The 20242-nt window shown below is 41.8% G+C and overlaps 1 long non-coding RNA gene across 1 annotated transcript in view; it reads left to right on the top strand.

The window, feature by feature from the left end:
* Positions 1-20242, top strand: part of LOC310825745 — an 835366-nt gene that overhangs the window by 735142 nt on the left and 79982 nt on the right. The window contains exon 2 of the long non-coding RNA XR_014555509.1: positions 5944-6161. This is a non-coding gene — a long non-coding RNA (uncharacterized lncRNA). The remainder of the gene's footprint in view (positions 1-5943; positions 6162-20242) is intronic.

Here is a 20242-nt window from a genome sequence, read left to right as displayed (position 1 = left end):
TCCAAAAGTGTCTAGAACCAGATGGTTTCCAAAATGTTGCAATTATTAAGTGCAACATCGTATAAGGAGAACACCTATTCAAGGGTCTGAATCAAAGTCCTTTTAAGTTATTGGAGTTATTTTCATTGGCTTCAATGCATTTTGGATTAGACCCCTGAAGAGGTGGTTTTATAGCCTTTTTAATCTTAAGGGCTGTCAAATAGACTGAAACAAAATTGTAAAGCTTGAGTAGCCAATGAAATTATATTGTATCAAGCTATATTTGGAAAATGAAGAAGCAGAATGGAACGGGGACAATTTATTGGCAGCTGGAAAAGGCTCCAAAGGGGAAGTGATCGAAGGAGACTGTGGGGAGTGTCAAACTGATATGCTGAGGAAAGCCCCCCAAAGTTACAGAAGTATTTATTCCAAGGACAGTGTGCTAATATTATCTCAATGCAGTGAACATAGCTGCTCTTCACAAATGGAACAAATTTAATGTACTTAGTAGAAAGCCACAGTTCAAGACACTTGCAAACAGCTCAGAAGTCACTCATAGTCTTTGTCATTCGAATAAATATTTCTGCGGCATTTGGATGTTTTCACTACATTTTTCCCTGTGGTGCTTTAAAGCCTTACAAAGTTGCTTCACACTGATTTTCATTTTTGACTAAACACTGTGGCGTTCCATTCCAAATAAAAGATAATGTTAAGGAAGAAACACAATCGAGAGCATGGCTTGGCATGGAGAAGGTTTCACTGAGCGACTTGCCTCTGATGTTGTTTCCCATCTGATAAAAAAAATAAAAATACTGGTTTGAAGGGGCCCCACCGTTTCATTTTTCTCTTCTTATGGAAACTGGCTCTGTTCCCTAAGTCACTCCACATGCTTCCAGGTTTAACTGTGACAGTGTTCAAAACACATTTCATAATTGGCAGAGGTGCAGTTTCCAGTCTGCATCTGTTTTATTCTGCAAGCATATTTGTGGACCTAGATGTAGTGGAAGGCTGAGGGTGGAGTGCGGATTGTTTGGGATCAACAAGGCCCCAAATTTATTGGCAACAGCAGCTGGGGGGTTGGGCTTGACACAGAATAAGGGTCAATTCATTGCACAGCCAATGTACTGTGAGATTTGTAGCCCTTGACGCCCAGGTGGTGTGCTGGGAAGCTAATGTGGTTACTGGGCCCAAGTGAAGACCAATACGAGTAGGCCCAATGGCCAACTGGGGTCACCTCCATTCAATTTGCTCTCTGAGGTAGGGCCATGGCTGTTGAGGCTGCTCACCCTAAATCCATAAGGGGTTCCCCAATGGTGGGAAGCTGGGGGCCCCAACCTTGCTTTCCCAAATACTAATCCTGGTCAAAGCCAGTTCCTGCCAAAGAAAGTTGGGGCAAGCGATTAACAAAGAGAACTGTATGAGAACCCTTGTTATGAGGAAGACAAAATCCTGCAGGAACATCAAATCATCCTGTAGGCAAAATTCTCTCCCAGCCTTGTCAAACAGTGGCCACATTCACACCATACATTTAAAGCATGATGATACCACTTTAAACAGAATTCTTGGTGCTGTAGTTTGTTATGGATGCTGAGGGTTGTTAGGAGGCTACTATTCCTGTCTTAGGAAAAAAGCCAGAAGGAGACAACCCAAGCTGGATATTGACAGCAAAAGGGGAATAAAAGTCTATGGTCAGACAGGTGAAATTAGAGTAAGTGCATGCAGTGGTAGTAGGTGTTGGATGGATTTTGATGAGTAGGAGAGGATATTTTGCTTAGTAATTATCCTTCCTATTTCTCACTTGTGCATGAATGCAAATACAGTGATACCTCAGGTTACAAACACCTCGGGTTACAAACACTTCGGGTTACAGACTCCTCTAACCCAGAAGTAGTACCTTGGGTTAAGAACTTTACCTCCGGATGAGAACAGAAATTGCATACCAGCAGCATGGTGGCAGCAGGAGGCCCCATTAGCTAAAGTGGTACCTTAGGTTAAGAACAGTTTCAGGTTAAGAACGGACCTCCAGAACGAATTAAGTTCGTAACCAGAGGTACCACTGTATCTATTTCAGCAGAGTTAAAAATCACCATCCATGCCCAGAATCTATTAAGACAAGGTTGCATATAGGCAATCGTGGGTTATCTTCTCTCGTTTATGTTTCATTGCTAACTAATAATAATAATAATAATAATCACTCTCAGACTGTTTAAATAAAACAAAAAATAAGGTTTACTCACATCAAAGTCTTGGCAGGTTTCAACACATAGTGATGAAAATCCTTAATGCTACAAAAGTCCACAATCCAGTTCAAAATGTAGTGTGCTCTCTGGAGAAGAGCTCACAGAGATCCCACACTATTGCAAGTAGGGAAAAGAGTGAGTGTGTAGTGTATAGTTTATGAACTTGATCCATTGCAGAAGTCCGTTCTTAAACCGAAACCGTTCTTAAACTGAGGCGCGCTTTCCCTAATGAGGCCTCCCGCCGCCAGTGCCGTTCCACCTTTAGGATTTCGTGCTTGGACCAAGGTAAAGTTCTCAAACCTGGACTCTACTTCTGGTTTTGCGGAGTTTGCTAACCGAATCGTTCGTAAACAGGACTGTTCTTAAACCGAGGTACTACTGCATGTGTTTTTTTATATATAATTGTAGCTTAATAAAGCTTCAAAACTATTTTGAACTTGCCTGATCTATCTCTGCTTAGTTCAAATGGACTTTGGGTTTGCACTTTCAGAGTAGTAAGAAGAGTCTGTTAGAGAGCCGCGAAGACACATTATAAAAGACATCACACAAAAAGTCTGTAGTGGGCAATGGGCATGGTAAGTAATGTCCATTCAACAGATCTGTTAAAAGCTCAGCATGAGAGAGCATGTAAAAGGGAATGATACTGCTTTCAGTTAGCTGTTCTTGCAACGTAATGTCAGACTGTATTGAAGACTGCAGTGCAAGGATTATAAAGTCCATACAAAATTGTCCCTACTGTTAGGCAGAGTGAGGCAGTGGCATCAGGTGGCCCATGATGATTTGTGTACAGTGGCGTAGCGTGGGGGGTGCAGGGGGGCCGGCCGCACCAGGCACAACATCTGGGGGTTAGGGTTAGGGGGCGCAAATCCACGGGTTAGGGGACGCAAATTACTTGCCTTGTCCCGGGTGCTGACAACCCACGCTACGCCACTGTTTGTGTAGGAAATGGTGTGAAGTGTAAGAGGATAGAGCTTTGTGAGCCACATAGCCTGCCCTGTGCCTTCGAAGCTAGCCTGCTGTCCTCGGGGACACTATCCAGTTGCCAGTGTTGAAAGAAGATTAAACTGGCAGTCCAGTCTGCTTCTAGGCATGGAAGGGAGAGGGTGCCATATTCTCCTTTGCCTCAGGCAGCAATATGTCCTGGCAAGGGCACTGGGCCTAACCCACCATTAGCTTGCAATTGCTGTCAAAGCTAGCCTGCCTATGTTATTTAACTTATTTAACGAAACACAAGAGAAGGAAGCATCAGCAAGCACCATCTCTAATTGTGAACCCTTATTGTACCAGGTAAATATTCATTTGAAGGATGCCATGCTTATGTGTTTCATTAAAAATAACCCTGCTCTTAGAATTATGTTTCACCAAGGGAAATACACCTGTCAGAATGACCTTGGAGGAAACATATGAGCTGCATTCAGAAATTCACCTGAATATGCAAAGTGTTGCAATGGGAAAGGGACAGGGGTAGAGGTACAAGAACCACTCCCTTCAAAAAAGTGGTTTCCAATTTACTTCCGCTGAGTACACTTAGAGAAGCCTCTCTGCAACTGGAAGCTTGATAAGACAGGGCTCCATAAGAACTTAGGAACCTCTTCAGATCATCATGCTAAATGCATAAAGGACTGAAGAGTAGCACATTTACCTGGAAATGTTGAGGATGGGGCCTCGGGCCCTAACCATGGTCTAGGCAGATGCCTGAATATGCATAGAGAAGCGTTTCCTCTAGGCCCAGGCACAGTGAACTCACAAGTGTCATGGCAAACCATGGCAGCAAGACATGACAAATCACGTTTGGGGGAACAAACAGGCCACCACATTATTGATTGCAGATGTATTAAGCTCTTGGCTTAGCCATTGGGTGTGTATCTTGAATCAACCCATCTGATTTTCTGACTTATTATTTAGGGTCAATCCTGGGTTAAGGACGGTTGCTATGAGGTAGACCAGGCAAACTCGGTCCTCCAGATATTTTGAGACTACAATTCCCATCATCCCTGACCACTGGTCCTGTTAGCTAGGGATGATGGGAGTTGTAGCCCCAAAACATCTGGAGGTCCGATGCCTGTGCCTGAGGTAGACAAAACCATAGACTGGCCCAATTTGTCTCTGGATAAATTCCTTCCTGGCCACTAATATAGTAAGCAAATAGCAAGGCTATCAAATGGAGCAAACCACATCATTGAAGGAGGGAGAAAAGTCCGATGCTGACTGTGCTGCTGGGTTCAAGTGCTGCTGGTTTTTATTGGCAGCTGACAAACTTGACTGAAGCGAGACAGGAATAGGCTTCAGTCAGGTCCACCCTGGTGACCTCACCCTCATTCTTTGCTATGATTTAAATTTCCTGGGCTGAACCTGACTGCCTTAGCTGCTGATCGAGGAGCCAACAGCAGTTGCGAGTGCAACCACTGCTCCTGCTTGTATATCAGTAAGTGCTGTTTTCAGACTTGGTAAAAAGGTTATTTAAAAGGTGCTTAATGTTGGGTGTAAAAAAAAGTATACTTTTAATATGATTGTCTGCATGTTGACATATGTTTAACAGGAGATTGCACAATGAACACCAGTTTTAATTTGATTGAGAGGTATATTAGCATACCTGGAACCTCAAGAAAGCTAATGAGTTGCACTTTGGTTTTTGGGCTTCCTGTTTCCAATGAGATTTGTTGTCTGCTTTTCTTTGTGGCTCAACATCTCCCAAAAGCAAAAAATAAAAAGAGCATTCCCACCTCTATATTGCAATCATTTACAATACTGGTTGTTTTAATATATAATTGAGTTACTGTGACTTTCCTTTCCTTTGAAACTTGGGGGGGGGGGGAGAGAACAAAGCATGGAAAAACAAAGGAAACTTTCTTTCAAGAATATGCAGGAAAATATCTTTCAAATTTCTGCATGTCAAAGGCTAGAACAGTGCGTCAAATTTCATTCATTTTTCATGTCTTTTTGTTGAAAAGCTTTCATGCATTGGTTGCGCAACATGCAATAGAAGCAGTGCTTTTAATTTTTGACATGAGGCCTATTATTGGTTATCTATTGGTTATTGGTTGCCTATTGTTGTTGGCAGGGCTTTTTTTTCTAGAAAAAGAGGTGCTGGAACTTGTTGAGCTTTTTTCATATTGTGGACAACTGATCAGGTGACCTTTGTGGCTGCTTAGTTTGCTGTCAGAGTACCAAATGCTGATGGGCCACTTCGGTTATTTGTTTTGATCTTTAATCTTGACTAGGAAAGCCCTTTGAATGGAAGCCTTCTTCAAATAGTTGACAGTCCTCTGACTATTCTTCAAATAGAGGGTTGTTTTAGGACTCATTGTCACTGTAGGCATAGGGAAACATACTGGTCATGGAGCCCAAACTTTTGTGTGCTGCACCTGCAAAACATCTCCATTCTCTTTCATTTCTGAAATTGTTCTTTATGTGTAATCCTTTTGTTCAGATAATGCTCTCCATGTGCAATTCTTTGGGGGCACATAGATTGTCTCATTCTGAACAGCCCCAATATTCACACACACACACACACACACACACACACACATTTGTAAATGGTAATAACATTTTATACTTGGGACAGGGTACATTTGAGATTTTGAGAGTATGCCTGCTAGTCAGACCCAAATGTTAGCTTTTGCACATATTCAGTAAACAGGGTGGTGTAGGGGGGAAAAAAAGTTTCCACAATTCTGTCCACTAACTTTCACTCCCCTTGCATGAATATACAGTGGTACCTCAGGTTACAGACGCTTCAGGTTACAGACGCTTCAGGTTACAGACGCTTCAGGTTACAGACTCCGCTAACCCAGAAATAGTACCTTGGGTTAAGAACTTTGCTTCAGGATGAGAACAAAAATCTTGCAGTAGTGGTGTGGCAGCGGGAGGCCCCATTAGCTAAAGTGGTGCTTCAGGTTGAGAACAGTTTCAGGTCAAGAACGGACCTCCAGAACGAATTAAGTTCTTAACCCGAGGTACCACTGTAAAGTCTTCTGGGAGATTAGGAAGGAATACTTCATCTCCTTCCCCCTCTGCTTTTCATGGGCTGAGCCTGCATGAATGGTTAAATAAGAGGACTGGACCACCAATTCTGTTTTGGCTTCAACAAAGCTCAGTCCCCTGTAAAGTGATCAGATGCTTAGATGCTCATCTGCTGTCATTATAAGTAGTCATAAAAGAATGCCTGTGATGGAACCTAAATTCAATTTAACAACTGAGTATAATATATATCCCTTAAATAATGAGCTGTCAAGTTTAAACACTTGGACCTTCTCAAGCATGATGGATCATCTAATCACTTAGAGAAATTAAATAGGCAAGACCCAGGCTGGAAAAGCTTCGGACGTGTACTTTTTAATGGAATTCATGCAATTACAGAGCTATGCTTCTGATTTTAAGGACGATTCATCCTCTTTGTTTACAGCAAGTTAAATGAATGTCACCTGACACTCGGCAAGAGAGTCTAAAAGTTGCTTCTCTATCAGTCTTATAGGAGTTTTCAATTTAGATGCTGGAAGCCTTCAACCAATGATTGGTTTTATTCTCAAAATGCTAAGGAAAGGAATGGGCTTTCAATTACAAATACTGCATCTTGCCCTTTCACTAAGACTCAAAAAAGCAGGTAACAACGTGCTCATGAGTTATTAATTATCTCAACAGGTTACTGTCTTTTTTTCTGCCCAAGAGTTGCAGATGAGGCATTGGTTCCTTCTTGCCCAAGACTGCTAGTGGTTCCATTGCTAATCTCTTTCTCCTTGATGGTTTGGGTACTGCTATCATAGTAACAGTACAATCCTCAGATGTAAATCCCAGTGAGTTCTAAGGGGATTACTTCCAGAGAAATGGGTATAACAGCCTAAGGATGAGAGCCGATGTTAGTGGTACTCTGAGTAGAGTGATTGAAATCAATGGATTTAAGTCTACTGATTTGTATTGGGTCTGCTCCAAGTCTCTCTCTAAACTTTAATTGTTATGGCTACTAAAATGAGAAATAAATCCAACCTTAAATAGACATGGCAGATATAATTCTATATATTGTGGACATAGGACATGTGTGGCTACGTATCTATGTCATTTAATAAATAAAAAGGTAAAGGTAAAGGACCCCTGACAGTTAAGTCCAGTTGCAAACAACTCTGGGGTTGCGGCGCTCATCTCGCTTTACTGGCCGAGGGAGCCGACATTTGTCTGGGTCATGTAGCCAGCATGACTAAGCATGACTTTTGGTGCAACCAGAGCAGCGCATGGAAACACCCTTTACCTTCCTGCCAGAGTGGTACCTACTTTATTTATCTACTTGCACTTTGACGTGCTTTCGCACTGCTAGGTTAGCAGGAGCTGGGACCGAACAACGGGAGCTCACCCCGTTGCAGGGATTCGAACCACTGACCTTCCGATCGGCAAGTCCTAGGCTCAGTGGTTTAGACCACAGTGCCACCCACATCCCTCAATTTAATAAACAGAAGTGGATAATATTGAATCTAATGATGCAGAATTGGTACTTGTCAGCATATAGATGGCATATATATGTTTTGTATGAGTTATTAAAAAAAAAAAGGAAAACCAAAGAATGGAATTCTTCCAGTGAATTTCACTCATGTTTAATTTCTATCATTGTTTGTATGGAAAGATAATACAGAATGGGTTTTCACGAGGTTGAATGGATGTCGGCTGCATTTTTAGTAAACAATTACAACAAGCGCTCCCAAGAGCCACCAAACTCACATGGAAAAAATGCCTGAACCATCCCCGCCCCCCGCTAGAATACAAGGTTACAGCTGTTGCATTTCTATCTAGAGCACATGACAAAGATTTTGCCTACATAGGTCCTGGCATTCAATATTGTAAATGTCACATACTTTGAAAAGCTTCAAATATTCTCCCTTATCCTGTGCCACAAAACAATTACAGGGGCCATGTTCCTATCTTTTATCCACTAGCATTCCATGTAAGTAAATATATTTTAAAATGCGTTACAGTGTCATTTCTCCCCTTTTCAGCTGAAGACGCTGCATTCCATCAGGTTCCTTTCTTTCTGGTTATGACAACAAGATGCAAGGCTTTGTCAATCAAAAGCGTAGAGGCTATAGTGAAAAATAAAGAAGTGTTGAAAGCAGACATGTTTTGTGGGGATTGCAGCCAGGACCAGGGAACGGATAACCATGAAGAGCAGCAGGTGTTATGTAGGTTAAAAAGGTAAAGGACCCCTGGACGGTTAAGTCCAGTCAAAGACGACTATGGGGTGCAGCACTCATCCTTCTTTCAGGCCAAGGGAGCCAGTGTTTGTCCACAGACAGCTTTCTGGGTCACATGGCCAGCATGACTAAACTGCTTCAGGTGCAATGGAACATTGTAACAGAATTCCAGAGCGCACAGAAACACCATTTACCTTCCCGCTGCAGCGGTACCTATTTATCTACTTGCACTGGTGTACTTTAGAACTGCTAGGTTAGCAGGAGCTGGGACACAGCAACGGGAGCTCAACCCGTTGTGGGGATTCAAACCGCCGACCTTCTGATCAGCAAGCCCAAGAAGCTCAGTGGTTTAGATCACAGCGTCACCCGCATACCTAAGTGTTATGTATGTCTGCTGATGGCCCCAAAGGGCTAGCTAGCAGTCAGTCCTTTGAGGCGATTCCCATGAAGGAAAATATGTTAGCATGGGAAATCTACATGAATACAGGAGGGAGGTGGGTTCAGGAGCAGGACACTAGTTGCTTTGTTTTCGGTTCTCACTACGGATCTCTCCTGCAAAATTCGTATCAGTGTCGCTGTTGTTTTCAAACTTTTTGCCATCGGATATGATTGCCACATCAACATGTTTTTGACACAGAACGCAAGAATGCTGCAGAGGATTGTGGACACTTCCAAGGGAGGGGAAGCTTCTCCAGCCTAAGGGTCACATTAACTTCTGTGTGACCTTCCAAGGTCCATGTCTTGGTAATGGGCAAGGCCAGAAGCAAAAAGAAGTGGGCAGCACAACAAATGTAAATTTTAACTTTGTTCACTAGGCTAGTTTCTACACACCCTTCTCTGCATCCTTCATTGAGACAAGCAGGAGACATTATCTCAGGGTTCAAAGACACATTCCTACCGGGGATGAGGAAACATTTGGGATACGAGACAGGGCCAGTGAGGGGAGTGGGCTTTGGAGAGTTCTGGAGACCAGGAAGAGAGGCCTGAGGTTTTTCCACCCCTGTTCTGATACAGATCTAGTGAACTCAGTCCCAATCTTGTAATGAAGAAGTGTGTATAATATCATACCCTCCAACATTTCTCTGAAGAAAATAGGGACATCAATATTAATAATAATACCTTGTCCAACTGACTGGGTTGCCCCAGCCACACTAGGCAGTTGCCAACACATATAAAAACATAATAAAGCATTTAAAAAAGCTTCCCTATACAGGTTGTATAGTTCCTTGGCTTGGGAACTGCATAACTCCATACTCTCTGATGAATAGGAACATCCTACCATACCCTCCAACATTTCTCCAAAGAAAATAGGGATATCCTAAGGAAAAGCAGGACCAAATCCTAAGGAAAAGCAGGACCAAACTGGGATGGCTTCTTTAAATCCAGAACTGTCCCTGGAAAACAGGGACACTTGAAGGGTCTGTAATATTCAAAGCTGAATGAAGCACTGTATGGAAGCTCCCTTCTGTTTGAGTATACGCAGAAAGGCAAGAAAAGATCAAATAATGAGGTCTAAAAGCAAGCAGACAACAACAACAACAAAAACCACCTATGGTGCTAATCACAAATATTCCAGCACACTCCCATGACTGAAAAGTTTATGTACAAAGCAGCTGTTGTTTTCTGCGTGTGCTGACTCAAGCAGAGCCACAGTGGGGAAATGAAATAAGAAGCTAGAGTAACTGCTGTACACAGAATATTCAATTTGATATTCCATTAGAGCAGCCTTTCTCTAGGGGCCCAGCTTCATCCTACTGAGGAGAAAGGTACAAAAAACAGTTAGTATGGGATTTACCTTAGCTAGACCCAAGAGACTTGAGTTAGGTAATGAATTATTCCAACTGAATTAAGATTGATTTGCTCATTTACCATCCTAATACAGCAGCGGATGTGGCTAGCTGGGGCTTGGGATTTGTCGAGGGTCCCAAGTCTAAGATAGATCTTGTTAGTTTCCTATTCTCTACTGACAATCCAGTCTATGGAAAGGGATAAAGCAGTGAATGTCTCCATTATAAATCATCCTTATTGAGTGACCACTTTTATGGCGAGGAACCTAGCTCCACTAGAGAAGTTTCATATAACCATTAATAGCTTTTATCGTTAGTTTATAGGTTGACCCAAAGAGTCATAAAATGCCCCACAAGTTAAATCATGCAGTTAATAAAAAAAAAAGTAAATAGCAATCACTATGGAAATAATTGGAAAACCTTAACATGAAAAATATGGCTTCCAAAAATTATGTACTTATACCATCAGGTTGTTGCCAACTTAGTTATATATACATTTTGTATTCCAGAATTGGACATTGTATTATATGCTAACATTACATCAAATAACAATTGATTTGTTAGCATCCAACTGACTCGAGAAATAATTCAGTGTGACTCCGGGACTGAACTCAAATTGCTGCATTATGGGTCTCTGCCACTATTGGTCTTGTCCACTCAATCTGCTGGAGCCAGTCTTCACATGCAGGGCAGGTCGCTAACTCATTGAGAGTTTGAGACCCCTTGGCTACCCTCACCTGGTTTAGCTGGCCAGTCAAAGCCATTCCTGGGGTGTGGTCACAGGTGAGAGCTGAGTGCAGGGTGGGGACCAAAGGTGGACAAACTACCCCAGAGGGAGCAGGGTGTGTCCCCCACCAGAGGTACTACCCTTCCCCTAAAACCCCATACACCCCTACGATTAGTTTACTAGCTGCACAAGCAGTCTAAGAGGTCATTCTGAACCTAATAAACAGATGCAGCAATGAAAATGTTAGCAGTGAAGTCTAAAATGCTTTGATGTTTCAATCTCTACTGGTGCATAACACCCTTCTCACCCACATTTCAAATAGGCCTTCTCAGTAGTGGTTCCCCATTTTGGGAATGCCCTCCCTAGTGAGGTGTGTCTGTTTTGATCATAAGTGACTTTCAGGAGAAATTTTAAAAGGTTCCTGTTTACCCAGGCAACATCATGAAATTAGCGCCTGTGGGTTATGTGATTGATTTTAAATGTTTTTAGATGTTTACATGTTTTGAATTTTTTTTAAAGAAGGTTTTGTCATTGTTTTTAAAATGTTTTAGGTATGTTTTGATTTTATTTCAAATTGCATTGTTTTAGCTTATTGAGTTTTGCTGCCCTTGGCTTCTTTGGTTGGAAGGATGGGATAGGAATTTAATTAAATGATTGATGATAAAATCAGATTTTTGCAAGAGTGGTATGGAAGGTCAGATCTGAGCTCAGGACACCACCAAAAATAATAGGATATTCCTATGCATGTGTGTTTCAAGCACATTACATCATGAAAACAAACGGTGTGTAAGTTGCAAGCTGGGTAGTGCAAATCATCACTGGCTTTCTGATTTCTTTTGTCAGATTCAGATAGTAAAATAAAACCAGATTGTTTCAGAGGAACATGATATTTGCCAATTTCCAAAATAATTTATCTGATCTTCACCTCTTGGGCAGGAATATGGTGCTTTTACACTTCTCCAAATGTTGTTCACGGTCCTCAGCAATTTAAACATGTCACAATTGATATTTCCATACATAATGTGAGAGGAAATAACAGTTAAGTATGCTTTAAAATACTGTGTGTGTGTGTGTGTTCATATATAAATATGAATAAAGAATAAAGAATCACAGAATGCATAAATAAAGAAGAATGGAATTATAGGTTTAAACATGCAAACATATTATGGACCACAAAAATAGAGATTAACCTATGCCTATGTTGTTGTTTGGGAAATTTGGGTCAAGCATTCCTTCAAGGCTGGTTTTGCACTTATTAGCCATCTTATGAAGTGACCTATACAAGACAGCACTGAATGGCATTCATCACCATCATGGTAGTGATTAATAGAATACCTATTGTTCTCTAGCAATTTACATTATGACCTTATTCAAATCTGTATCTATGGTTTAGAAGTGATAAGTATGCCAAGATATTATATAGCCTCGACAACAGATGCTTAAACATAATTGTTCCCTAAAAAAGCTCTCCAACTTCTGCTAACAACCTTGATGCCCTTATCTCTCTGAAAGAGAATAAATGCTCCAATCTTTAGGAACTGATGGAACATTGGTCTGTCAACCTCCATCTTAGCTGCTATTTTCACACAAGACAGAAATAACCCATGCTTAAAATAGTCTCTTAATCTTAACTTTGTTTCCTAGCTGTAGATTTAGGACCAAAACGGGGGGAAATCATGGAGCATTGGTTTATCAGTGACCATGATAACTAATGCAGTTCTAGGTTTAGAGACAGTGCACCTCTAAAGGCCAGTTGCTTGAGGTGGAGAATAAGGGGAAGTGGGGCCAAGTTATCCCTTTGATGCTCTGATTGTGAGCTTCCCAAAAAGGAAGGAGGAGAGGACAGAGCATGAAGAAAGTGTTGTGCATGGAGAGGGGCCCTTTCCCCATCTGGACCCTCTGAGAAACTCAACAAACCTGCCGCACCAGAACTGGGTCTGGAGAGTGCAGCTGCATGGGACACAGCTGTGGGCAGTCTGAGAAAGTACCAACCACTCACTGGGTGACCTTGGGCCAGTCACTCACACTCAGTCTTGCCTACCTCAGAGCGTTGTTTTAATGATGAAAAGGAGGGAAACAGCCTTGAGCTCCTTGAAGTAAATGTGGGCTACACATGTACCAAATAAATATTTTTTTTGGTAGCAGGTCTATCATAAAGTGACGCTATGATCACACCATATATGCAACACTGAATGGGATTGTTAAAGAGGGCAGAGCTTTGTTATTACACTTTTAGAGAACTCATAAAATCTTTCCAGGTATCTCTAGCCAGATGTTTGTCTCGCATTACCTATAAAGCTAAAGTAATTTACTCTGCTGTCAATTTGTTTGATGCTGCAGGCAGAAGTCATTGGGATTTTATGAGTTGCTTTTTCTTCTTGATAGTCGCCATGCCCAAAATAAAGCTTCCCTCAAAGGTTAGTACATGACTGAGCATCTCCCATTAACTGTATTCATTATTAATTGAGCTTTACTCAGAAATAAAAAGGCTGATGGGAAAGATATGGAAAGCAGGTATGGACCAAGTTAAATGCTTTGTTGTCCGACTCAACATCTGAACATCAGCTTAAGACTTGATCATTTATTGCTGCCAATTTGTGTTTAAAGTGTCATTGCTTTTAAGCTGCTTTATTGTGCATTTTTATATTCTGCTTTATACAGTGGCACCTTGGGTTACAGGTGCTTCAGGTTACAGACACTTCAGGTTACAGACTCCGATAACCCAGAAATAGAACCTCGGGTTAAGAACTTTGCTTCAGGATGAGAACAGAAATCGTGCAGCAGTGGAACAGCAGCAGCGGGAGGCCCCATTAGCTAAAGTGGTACCTCAGGTTAAGAACAGTTTCAGGTTAAGAACGGACCTCCAGAACGAATTAAGTTCTTAACCCAAGGTACCACTGTATTACATATTGTCTCATGTGAGCAACCTTGTATTCCTATCTTTGAGGAAGGGTGGCGCATGTAACAGATAAAGAGATATTTCTCAGTAATTAAGACAGACAAACACATAGCAAGCTGAAAATATTGTTTCTTAAGTCATTTCTTATAATAGCCAACTCTACAGTATTTCCTTAGGCAACACAATTATTGGGATATCAGCAAAAATCTGTTACTTGAAAGGAATCTGAACTATCATCTTTTAGATTATAAGCATGCACTTTTTCTGCTTGAACCATTTATTTCAGAGATGGGTAACCTGGGGCTTATGGGAGTTGGAACTCAACATCACCTGGAGGACCATGGGTTCCCCATCCCTGATTTGCATAATGCTTTGGCATACATTTCCTCTTCTGCGAATCATTGCAATACTTTTCTGCAGACTGGAACAGCACATAATGTGGTTGGGTCCATGCAGTTATCCTGGTAATATCTGTTCTTTAGCAAATATGAGGGGGAAATGACATGATCAGTATCCAGACTGCAGATCTACAGCCATTAAAAGGAGCTAACAAACAGGTATTAGAATCTGATGTATCTGTACATATAATTTATATGTATTATAGGAAAATCAGCAACTGACAGGTTGCAAAAGATGCTGCATGTACACTGACTGTTCCTTTGTTTTCATCAAATGGGCTTTGAAACTGAGAGAAAACAGCCTAGCATCAGAGCATTTTATGTGTGAAATACCTCTTATTAAGTTGTCTACAGAGCATACAGAATGCAGAATAAGTGCAATATTTGACAAGAAAGAATATGTGTTAAATAACATAGTCTGACTGATGTTTAACACAAAATGGAAATGCTATTTCCGCATAGTGCAGACAGTTGATAAGAAAATGTTCCTGTAAACACTTTCTGCAGTCTTTTATATATTCACTCTGACTTCTCTGCAATCCAGTTAGTTGCCAGCAAGGGGGGGGAGGGGTGTGTGGAGTCCTACAAATTCATTACCATTTTGGTAAAAGTTCTCGTGAGAAATATAGTTAAGGTTGCAGAAGCATGCATATATCAACAGCCAAAGAAACTGCAAAAGGTGGTGACATGACATGACAATCTGTAACTGTGCCATATGATAAAATACAATGAAGGGTGGCTACAAACATCAGAGGGAGAAAAGAACCAAGTTATGAAAAAGGGGAATTTGTCAAGAAAGCAGAACCTATGTCCTTTGCCAGCCTAGTAATCCCCCTTTCCAAATTAGGTGTTCACATAATTTTTTTGTGTTTTATCTCTTTGTTATTATTGGATTTTCCTCAATGGCAGGTGGATCTTGAGTCCTTCAATCACTGGAAGTATGTAACAGCTTTAACATGCTTTCCTTCTCATTCCTTGAATTGGACTATGGTGCTAAGCAGTAAACAAAAGTCATGTGGTTGAAAGATGCGATTCTCCATATTTCACGTTATTCTTCCCTATGAGTGGGGCAAGTAGCCTGTGTAACATATCGTTAAGCTTTTTCCACTCTGTATATTTCTGCTACAGCATGTTGAACCTCAAAAACCATTATTTTCACTCTTAGACCACTTCATTTGTAAATAAATATTGCCAATTTAATCCTGGTGTGATATTCTTGACTCTTTGGAGCATATTGGGTTCTACTGATCATTGCTAAATCACTGTCAGTAAGGTATTATTTATACTCAATGATGTCTGGCTTATAGTACACAATAATATTGAGTAAAGATCCCCAAAGTATAATTGCCAATGGCCCGAAAATATTTTCTGCAGATAAACACATGTTATATAGATATGTGTAAGATGCACAGAAGCAGATCTTTGTAATGACATCCCATCCAGAACTAGTTATGAATCGCCCAAGAATATTATGGAAGGTCCAATTTAGAATTAATAATAATAATAATAATAATAATAATAATAATAATTATTTTATTATTTGTACCCTGCCCATCTGACTGGGCAGCTTCCAACATATATAAAAACACAAACATTAAAAAAAACTTCCCTATACAGGGCAGATGCCTTCTAAAGGTTGTATCTGCTTGTCTTCTGATGGGAGGTACTTATCTGCTTGATATCTGATGGGACACAGGGTGGGTGCCACTACCAAGAAGGCCCTCGGTTGCATGTGCTAACAGCTGTTACTTATGCAGCACAGCACAGGAGCTGACTCCTGGGAGCATGGGAGCTTTGGCCAGGGGGCCCCCAAGTTGATGAGCATTCCCATTCAAATGGTTTGTTTGCACAGCATCATGCGATTGATTATGTGGGTTGGGGCTCACCTGGGCCCCCACAATATTTTATTCAAGTTGGCACCCCTTCAGTGCATCCAGGATGGTTGCATGGGCTGTGTAGCTGCTCTGTGATCTATATGGTGTGAATTTGGTCTTCATTGCATAACTATGGGATAGTGAAGAGAGCTCTGTATCACAGCTACCGTGCAAAAATCTTTGAAAGACCATTTATTGAAAACACGGTGAACCCATGCTATGAACCTATTTTATTAAAACACTTTTCCTTTTCCAGTAACCTAACCAGACAGGCAACCAAAACATATTCCTATTTATTGACAAATTACTTATTCACCTACCTATTCATAAGATGAGACTGAGCAAAGGGGGGGGGGGAATAAATCATAATACACAGCTGGGAAAGTATCTGGAAGGGAAAGTAAGCCTTCCATTAGGGAACAAATCTGAAATTCTAGCTCATCCTGTTTGCATCAATCTCATCATATAAAAGTTTAATGTGGATTTCAAGGTGAGCATTAGTTTTAATTCATATGCTTTATGTTAAAATTAGAAGCAGAATTTTAAGGAGCTTGTGTCGCTGCAGGTAAAGACCACTTTTCAGAGGAGATCAGGGCATGTCATAAATGGAGTTGATAACGTTTGTCAATTTATAAATCTGCATATCATATTTATTGTACATGCTATATTAGCACCGAAGATAAGACAGCCTTCAGTTCAGCTACTTACTGCAGAGAGATTTGCAAGCCTTCCGTGTTCACTGTCTGTATCCCACCTCTCTAAGTAAATCATACATTTTCTCAATAGCTTCCAACTTGCTAGCCACTGCTCCTACAGAGGTGGTCCTGAGGGACAAGCTAAGCATGGCATTAAATGTGTATTTCTATTAAGTGCACAAGAAAGATGAGTGTAAACGTTCTTCCCTAACTGGAGACCCAACAGTTCCTCTAAAAACTGCTATTTGCAATGGGAAGAATGGCCCCATTTGCAACAATGGGTGCTTTCCTTCCCATGCAAATAACAGCAATTTCCACCCCGGACTAAAATGGAGGAAAGCATGGAAGTTCCCACTCCTCACCTGCTTAACTCTCAAGAATTATCAACCCCTCAACAGCTGCTACATGCATTTTTCAAATCCTGCCCATTAAAAGCAAAGACAATTCCAGCATTGTGCCTAGTTCATCCCTGACAGTACAGATACATTTGCAGAGTGCATAAAACATCAAACTGCACATGGTTCTGAATACAAGACTGGCTCTCACAAGACCACCTACAATTAGTGTAATTACAAATTATTTTCAGTATGAGTAGCCGGCAGCTTCCACTCCAGAGCCAGGTATGGCAATCTAAATAGTATTGGTTTAATGTCTAAAAGGGACGCGGGTGGCGCTGTGGGTAAAACCTCAGCGCCTAGGACTTGCCGATCGCATGGTCGGCGGTTCGAATCCCCGCGGCGGGGTGCGCTCCCGTCGTTCGGTCCCAGCGCCTGCCAACCTAGCAGTTCGAAAGCACCCCCGGGTGCAAGTAGATAAATAGGTACCACTTACCAGCAGGAAGGTAAACAGCCTTCTGTGTGCTGCGCTGGCTCGCCAGATGCAGCTTGTCACGCTGGCCACGTGACCCGGAAGTGTCTGCGGACAGCGCTGGCTTCCGGCCTCTAGAGTGAGATGAGCGCACAACCCTAGAGTCTGTCAAGACTGGCCCGTATGGGCAGGGGTACCTTTACCTTTACCTTTAATGTCTAAAACCCTGACTCTTCTTGTTCTTGTCCTTTCTGTTGTTCTGCAGGCAGTAACCATTTTAGGTGTGTCCAATACAAGTGTGATGGCGCATACGTGCATTGCACAGAACCCAGAAGCAACCCCAAAATGTTACAAAAACACCAGAAAAAGTGGTGAAGCGGGACAGGGCAGGGCTGGAACAGGGCTTTTTCAATGGTGTTTCAAATATATGCAATTTTACTTAAACATGTGTTGCCTTGGAACATAACCCCCACGTAAACTGGGAGTTGCTACAACATTCATCCTGGGGTTTAAGTGACAACCAACATGTTCACTGATGTAAGGGACTTAAAGATGATTCATTTTCTCTGTATTGAGGCCTGAGGGCTTACATGTGGCTGCCAACAGACATTATGCTGTCGGCTGGTTTTTTTTGCCTGAATATGGATTACACTGAGCAAAGCTTTTATATTATTGTAATTCATCCATTTCTGTTACACTGATCCTCAATAGTTACCTGCTGTTATTTGAGCTGTCGTCACTGGGGATTTCCTGATTGTGGTTGCAAGAAATTCAACCAATATTTGTTTTCAACTCCTGCTGGCTGCAGTTATGCAAATTTCAGTTGCCACATAAAGTACTGCTACATGGAGGTCCTCTCAGTTCAGCAAAGTAACCTGGCACACTGGGGGTCCCCTTCATCTTTCTTCTTCTTGCTGGCCCATGGACAGTCCACTTTGCCCCCTGCCCCAAATATCAAGTCTTTATTGGGGGGGAGCCCTTCTACAGGATCAGCTGGTCCAGTCCATCCAAGCTGGCGACCAGGAATACTCCTATCTGCTTACTCCTAACATCTCTTGATATATGGTTTATTTACACACACACATATAACCTGAGACTACAATGCAATGCAGGAATCTTTTGCTCAACATGGTGCTTGAACCCATGATCCTGAGATTAAGCATCTCATGCCTTTGTACTCTTAATGGCCCATCACCCAGTTGATCACCTCAGCACAGGAAGCTAGCCTGGCTTATATTTTAACACTTGCTGGTTCCAGAGGTTAACAGGTTCTCACATTCAGCCTGCTCCCACCACCACCACCAAACACATAACAATATGTTTGACTACAGATTTCAGTTTACAAGACTGATATTTATTTGCTCATTTTCCCTATGCAAAACTAGTGCTTTGGGACACAATAAGCCATTTCCATTGTGCCGCCAAGGTCAATGAAATATTAATTAAAGACATAACATCTCATAATTATCATTCAATTTCATTATAGCACCACAATGATTGACTATGGCCATTTCCCACTAACATGTAAAGCAATGACTGTAATTACTAAGTAAGGACACAATCATTTCTCCCATTACATTTCCATGATCTCTCCCATTTAATTGTTTTATCTTTTCTTCCCACAGAACAATGGCATGCTTTGCTGCAGAAATCAATTTATTATCTCTATGGAGTCATGATGACTTAAATGGAAAGTTTGTTGTGTTCAGACAGAAGCCACTTGATTGATTTTTGCCAATTTCCCCCAGCATTACATGCTGTCTTGGAGGTCCCCCTAATCTTTAAGCTTTTGAGGGCACAATGGGGCATAGCCTCTGGTGAGATATAGGGCAGAAAAGGTCTGGAATATCACACATGGTTTTATAAACGTTCGAATCCAAGCTCCCTTTAAGAGCTTAACAGAGCTGCTGCCGTGAGCAAGATGTATACTACTGATCAACAAAAGAGGGGTACATTATTTAAAAATAAAAAATTTCCAGTATCATAATGCCATTACACAAATCTATGGTGCAGTGGAATGCAGTGGAATTTTTCATAGGGAAACAGAGTCAGAGGTGCCAGCTTTCAAAGGCAGTCTGCAGGGGAGGGCATTGTGTGTGAGAGCATTGTGCCTTCCTCCTCAAGTCGGGCAGAAACTTCCCAGGCTTTGTGAAGGAGGCACCAGGTTTCTGACAGGATGCTGGAGCCCTCCTGCCTCCTTCCCAAAGCTGCAAGCTCACCCCCTCCCCAAAACACCAGTGGGAAATGCCCTGCCACTTTACACTGGTAAAAAAATGTAAAGGCAAAGGACCCCTGATTGGTTAAGTCCAGTCAAAGATGACTATGGAGTTGAGGTGCTCATCTCAGCTTTCAGACCAAGGGAGCCAGCATTTGTCCACAGACAGCTTTCTGGGTCATGTGGCCAGCATGACTAAACCGCTTCTGGCGCAGCAGAACACCGTGATGGAAACCAGAGCGCATGGAAACACTGTTTACCTTCCCGCCGCAGCGGTACCTATTTATCTACTTGCACTGGCGTGCTTTTGAACTGCTAGGTTGGCAGAAGCAGGGACCGAGCAATGGGAGTTCACACCGACAAGAGGATTAGAACTGCCAACCTTCTGATCAGCAAGCCCAAGAGGCTCAGTGGTTAAGGCCACAGCGCCACCCACGTCCCTTTT

This window comes from Podarcis gaigeae (genome assembly GCF_964106915.1).
Source record: "Podarcis gaigeae genome assembly, chromosome: 10".
Taxonomy (NCBI): Eukaryota; Metazoa; Chordata; class Lepidosauria; order Squamata; family Lacertidae; genus Podarcis; species Podarcis gaigeae.
The sequence above is the reverse complement of the archived record's forward strand: the minus strand, read 5'-3'. Positions and strand labels throughout refer to the sequence as shown.